Here is a 6,704-nt window from a genome sequence, read left to right as displayed (position 1 = left end):
ACCTAGAAAATTTTAATTTTTGCCATTTTTCGCAAAAAAAGTGATGTAACCCCTTACAAAAAATGCGAAAATGGGTCAAAAAAAAAATTTTCCTGAAAGTGATGAGAATCGTTAGCATATTTAGCAAGCTGCTCAAAACAGTCGGTTTTTTTTTGTACGCCTCGGTTTGACTAAATTATGACCAAAAAACCGATACAAAAAACGATATTTTTGTGCAAAATCCCAATTGTCATTTTTTGAACAAAAAAGTAGCAGTTTTTTGGCCCCCATTGTGCGAAATAAGGCAATTAAAGTCCCTATCGATGGACATTCAAACCTGGAAGATGGAGTTCTGACACCCAGTTGATATTTAGCATTAGGCCCAAGGACAACTTATCCTTTGAGCTCTCCATTATTCTGCCAGTTGTCTAACAACAAACCCATGTCCTTCGTTTTGATTACAGCCTTATAGTTCATCGATTTGCTGTTACCGAACGTTTATTCATTCAAAAAACTGACAGAATTACCGAGTAATTGAGCCCATCAGGCAGCTAAATTGATAGTAATAACAGCAGGTAGCCTACAATGTTCTTTGTTCTTCATTCCCGAATAATGAATATTTGAAGCCACCTCAAAAGCGAGCAAAACCAAGTCCTCAGCTGCGGGATAATTATAATTCTCGGGGAAGGGCGAGACGAAGGGGATTTCTGCTGATTGCGGCTAAAAACAATCTTGACACTTACCACATTTACCAAGGCGGCGGAGGATGCAACAAATGCTGACGGCAACAGCGATGGGGAGGCGGCCGAGTCTGGCGTTTCACTCAAATTAAAATGGCTGCAACAAAGAGATAAAGATTAATTGCATAATGAAGTTGGAAGAATGCGGCAGGAGATAAGAGGAAAACGCTCAACAGTTTTGCATCATTTTCTGGCTTTCCGGTTGTATTATTTTAATAAGAAGCAGGTGATTTCGCTAGGGACTAACTACAGATACATAAGTGATACTTTTTAAATGTTGTATGAAATTACCAGCAAGAAATATATTAATATGTAGTTTTAAGATTTTTCCAGCTCCGCTCAAAAGATCTCTTCCGTTTATTCAGATATAACTAAATGTAAACTACTTATTTGTATATGAATTAATATGCACCGTCTACTATAACATTTTCTTTGGAATCAGAATAGAATCCTAAAATTCTGTAAGGCCAGGAAAAATTGGGAGTCATTTATAGGGTTTCTGGCTTACAGTTGTCCCACGTCCTTTGGCCAAAACATTGGCAGCCTTGGCAGCAGCTTTCCCGCTCCTTTGTGCGATCCAGGAAAAGCTGTCCCCCCCCCAACCACGCCTCTGAAATCCCCATCCTCGAAATCAATGTCTCTGTCTGTCTGTGCGCCAAAAGAAGAAGCTTTTGAGGGTCGCGGTGAGGGACAAAGTTTAGCACTAGCACTAGTTTGCCATTAGCCAAAAGAGAGCTCGCTCTCCCTCTCTCTCTCTCTCTCTGTCTCTCTCTCTCTGAAAAGCTCGCTCGTTGCAAAAAGCGAATAAAATACATCTGTGCGATTTTCAACCTCAAGTGAACCAAAACGGGGCGGAACGAGAACGAAAGGGGGCAGCAGGGGCAGCATGGGCAGAACGAGCTGAACTCGGCTGAACCGCACTGAACCTGCCCCACGGAGCTGGGCCATTGGGATAGGTCCAAGTCCTCTGTGCCCCTGTGTGCGTGCGTGTGTGTGTGTGTGCCAGCTAGCGTGTGTGTGTGCGAGTGCTCGACTGGGAGGGCTAAAAATAGTTAAATGCAGTGGCTCGGTCTGTCGGTCACTTGCCAAACCCCCTTCCCTGTCCTTCCCTCGCGAAAAAACAGCCAAAAGCAGACCATCACACATGGAAAACTGTCCTCAGATTTGTATCTTTCTTGTCTAAGATCAGAAGATACTTTTCAATCTTATAATTTCTAGCACTCTGTATTCGTATTTTACATAAAATATCATTTTAACAAAGCATTTTGAACCTTTTCGAAGCTGTGGATATACAATTATATACTTTAATATATGGCATATAACATAAATTAATCATTTTCCGATTGGTCAAACATTTATTACCTAAATTCATAAAAAATATAATCATATATTTACTTAATTTTCTTAAGACAACTAAAGATTGTTACCAATAGTTTGTTTAGAGAACGATTTTACTTAACCATAGGAGTTCTAACAATCACATTGTTAATATTATAATATAAAAAGGGAAATACTCTAAGTCTATACTTTCAAAATATAAGATGGTCATTTGATAAAATGAGAACCAATAATAATAATAATATAAAAGAGGAAATACTATATGTCTATACTTTCATAAGATAATATTGTAATTTGTTAAAATATACAAAAAGTATATTTTTAATAATAATGATTCTAATCAATTCATTCATTTATTCATATGAACACCATACCGATTTTCTGCCACTGCACCCCTTGTTTTCACCCCTCCCCGCGCCCTTTCTTTCACTTTTGTTTTACATTTTATTGCCTTGCTGGCAGTTTTTGTTTTGTTTTTGTTGTTGTATTTCGGATAGAACTGTAACGCCCACCGCCCACTGCCCCCTACCCCCCAACCCCGCAGCCCTTTCCTCCCCATTCAGCATTTTTGTTTTCATGCAAAAAGGTTGAAGACCTTTCACCTACTTTTTGTGTGTGCTGCCTCTTCTTCGTTGGCTCTGCGTTTGTTGTTGCTATTTTTTGTTTCGTTTTTGATTTGGTTCTTATTTTTTCGCGCTCGCGTGTGTGTGTGTGTGTTTGTTGTTTCGGTGTTTTTGTGTTTTTTTTTTTTGTACTTTTGGGGCAAGAGAAAAGTTTGCATTTTAAATATTTCAACGAGCGAGATGGAGCGATGCAGCGCCAGAAGAACTGTAAATGTCTAGCGGAAGAAGCAGAGCGACAGGGGGATAGGGGGATAGAGGAAGAGGGAGAGGGAGAGGGAGATAGAGCTCTCATGTTACGTATACGTATGTGTGAATCATTTGAGTCACTCTGCAAGTGTGTGCGAGTGTACTTCTCATATATATTTAGAACACTTTTTTGCAGTTCATTCGATTTCTGTTGTTGCTTTCTTTTTGTTGCCTTTTGCAGTTTGCACTTGTGAAGAAGAGGAGCAAGAGCGAGGTAAGTCTAAGCTGAGAGAGGGAGAAAGGATAAGAAGAGAGCGGGATGATCACTCTATTTTCTCCATTAACACTTAATAACAACTATCTAGTATTTTATCTTGATTTTAATCATTATAACATTATCAATCTTTACTTTAGCTTTAAGCTGTTGAAATGCATAGATAGATCAGATCAGAAATATTTAGCTTTCAGCGAGAGATCTTTCCGGCTTATCATATTTTTTGTAAGTGATAAATTGGTCAAAAATAGACAAAACAAATTCTAAATTTGTTTTAACTTTTACATCAAAATTAGGGACTAAAGGAACAAGCATACCCTAGAATAAACATTTTAAAAAATACTGGTTCAATATTCGTTGTATCATTAATTCTGATTGCATTAACAGAGATTGAGTTACTCATTAATTTTACCTTAAGACACACATATTATAAAGATTAAGTTGTACTTTACAAACATTTGGTTACACGTAATTAAAATCCAATTTTAACTCCACTGCCCCATAATTTTTGGGGGCAACTCCCATTTTCACAAGGGATACCGTTGGAGGTCCCTGGCAGTCTAGACACAAGCGAACCCCTAACCCCAACCCTTTCACCCCAAGTCGTGCTCCCCGTTCGCTCCCTTTCTCTTTTACCCCGCGCTTTGCATGTTCCGCGGCTTTCTTCTTTTCTTATTTATTTATGTTTTTTTTTTTGGCAATGCCAATCGCAAAATTGTATTTAGGTCAATTATAAATATTAAACGCAATTAGCAATGAAATTTTCAATTTCATTATCACCGATGCCGACGTCGCTGCCGACGCTGGCACGAAAGAGAAAGAAACACACAAAACTTGAATAAAATTCGTTGACAATGTCGAGTGATAAGAAGAGTGTAAGTAGTATATACATATAGCATATGGCATATGGGATGGGATTTGGGAGGGGGTTTCATTTGACCCGATGTCTTCGTCATCAGAGCGCTGCTTTCGCAATGTCAAGACTGTGATGACCTTATTTTTCGACCAATACATGCATACGTATACAAATTGTAGATTGCAAATACGCACTTGGAATTTCTACAAAAAAGTATGTAGCTTAAAGAATGAAACTCGATTTAAAAAGAATTTAATCCATAATTTGTATAGGATGCGCTGCCGAAACGGGAAGCATTCCATCCTCCTTAACAATATTGATAAAATTTATTCGATTTAAAAAGCCTAACCTTAACGGAAATGTTGATTTCCCGGGTAAATAGGAAACCATCTGTCAGTTTGCTTATTCGATTCAGTGCAATTGCGTTTTCCGAAAAGTCCTTGACAAATGCCAAACGATGACCAGGGATTGCCAGTACTTGCACACGAAAGCCCCAGAAAACACCCACAATTACCCACCCCCCTCCGCAAAAAACTGCAATGAACCCCAGCACCAACATACCCCCCAACATACCCCCTGATTCTCGCCCTTTCAGCACATTCGCCGATGTTTGTCTTTGACTCGAAATGACCTTAAACTGGGTTAAAGCTCGCCAAAGTTACCTCAAAAGGGGGCGGCAGGGCGGCGGGCTGTAAATTGAACTTTCTGTGCAACAGAGCATGGCCAGCGAAGAAGAGTGAGAGGGCTATACGTACGATAGAAAGAGAGCGGAAGAGAGAAGCAGTTTGTTTGCCTAAATGCAACTTATGAATCATTCACACGCAACTATGAATATGCAAAAGTGAACCGCTTTGAATGCACAATGAATAGGTTGCACACACCCGAGCAGAATTGCAGTCAAAAGTTTGTTTATGAAAACAAGAAAAACCGACACCTGAAGGAATGCCAGTAAACATTTTCCAATGCAAGCAATAGATAATGGCCAAAACATTGATAAATATTAAATCAAATAAAAAATAAATAACAAATAAATATGTTAAGATTGTAGTTTACACTAAAGCCCATTCTTTATGTTAAGTGTCATTTTCAACCTGTTGAAGACCCATTAAAATGTATCTTTTTGAACAAAACCCCTAACCAATATTATTTATTTATTTGCATTTGCACACAAATACAGTTACCAGCTGGCAGCTCTTCTAATTGCCTTGCATGTAATTCATTTTCTATTTGCCAAGAGAAAGTAAAAACAAAAAACTCACGCTCATCACTCAGATACACTAACACACACACACACACACAAGCGAACGGTCAACACATTTTATTGCCCATCCAAAAATCAAAAAAAAAAGTTTGACGCTTCGTTTTCTATTGCTGCTTCAACCCTCTCTCTCTCTCTATTACCCTTCTCTCCCACACAAACCCCCCCTTTCTCTTTTTATCCAATTTTTTTTTGTGTAGGCGTTAAGTCAGCGGCGCAGTTGAAAAAAGAGAATTGAGAGATGACTTTTAAGCTGAGCTTGAGTGGTAAATAAACATTTATATGAAAGATACTCTGAGCAGAACGTTTGAGAGAGCGAACAAAAGGTGAATGACTTTAGGTAAAAAAAAATGTTGCGCAGTCAGCTTGTTTTCCATCTCTTTTTATCCCCCTCTTTAGCTCCCCTTCACGTTTCCCCTTCTTCCTACTATTTCGATACCGAAAATGCAAGGCATTAGTTCGGTTTTTTTCGCTTTTCTATATTTTATATGTACAGTAAAAACTTGTTGCGGTGAACAATATGAAATTAATGATTTTAGTTATCCAAAAAAGTACTCTACATTTTTGCTTTACAGGCCTATATTTTTTCAAGTTTAGTAGGCCACAAAACTAATTATTTTAATCTAAACAAAATAAAATGTTCTAAATTAAAAACAGAAATTGAAACATAATCGCAAAATTTTAGCATCATTCATAGTGTTGAACCCGGGCCCATTCTACATTTGTCCCTAAGATGTAGGCTACGTTTTTTAAAGAACAATAAATGTAGCCTATTTTTCAGCGAAAGAAATATTTTGTAGAACTAAACTCGATTTTGATGTGCAAAATTTTCAGAAATGTTTCTAATATTGATTAACCATTGTAAGTTTGTTGCTTAGAACTCAAAAATGTTTAAGATGGCCAGAAGACAAACTATTTCATTTTGGAATTTTAAATATTAGGTATAAAAGAGGGGCCCATCAATGAACTTTCTGAAAAATTAGGCATTTAAAAAAAGTGTTTTTTTGTGTTTATCAGGGACTACTGTATTTTTGGCTGCCCGAACTATAGTGAAACTTTTAGCATGCAGAACCAGGAGAGCGAGCTTTTGCCTCTCTCCAGCTTTTTGCGCTCTCAGTCGACACACAACAAAACTATGTAAGATCAACATAGAAAAATTTCAATAAAATATTTTCCAAAATTTGTTTGGATTGTGTTGCTTTTTTTTGGGTCATTAAATATAATTTAGCAATTAAAATAGTGGAAACTTTTTATGAAATTATCATGTATTTTGTTGTTTTATTCCTTGGACAAATTACTACTGACATCACTATTGAAATCGTAGCAAAACTGTTTCTAACTAATTAAGTTATTGTGAAAAGTATGTGTCTCAAAGTAACATCCGATTAAATAAGTATCAGGAATAATAATACAAATAAAAATGATAAAAAAAATGATTTTGTAAAACAAC

This window comes from Drosophila suzukii, chromosome X, assembly GCF_043229965.1.
Source record: "Drosophila suzukii chromosome X, CBGP_Dsuzu_IsoJpt1.0, whole genome shotgun sequence".
Lineage (NCBI taxonomy): Eukaryota > Metazoa > Arthropoda > Insecta > Diptera > Drosophilidae > Drosophila > Drosophila suzukii.
The sequence above is the reverse complement of the archived record's forward strand: the minus strand, read 5'-3'. Positions refer to the sequence as shown.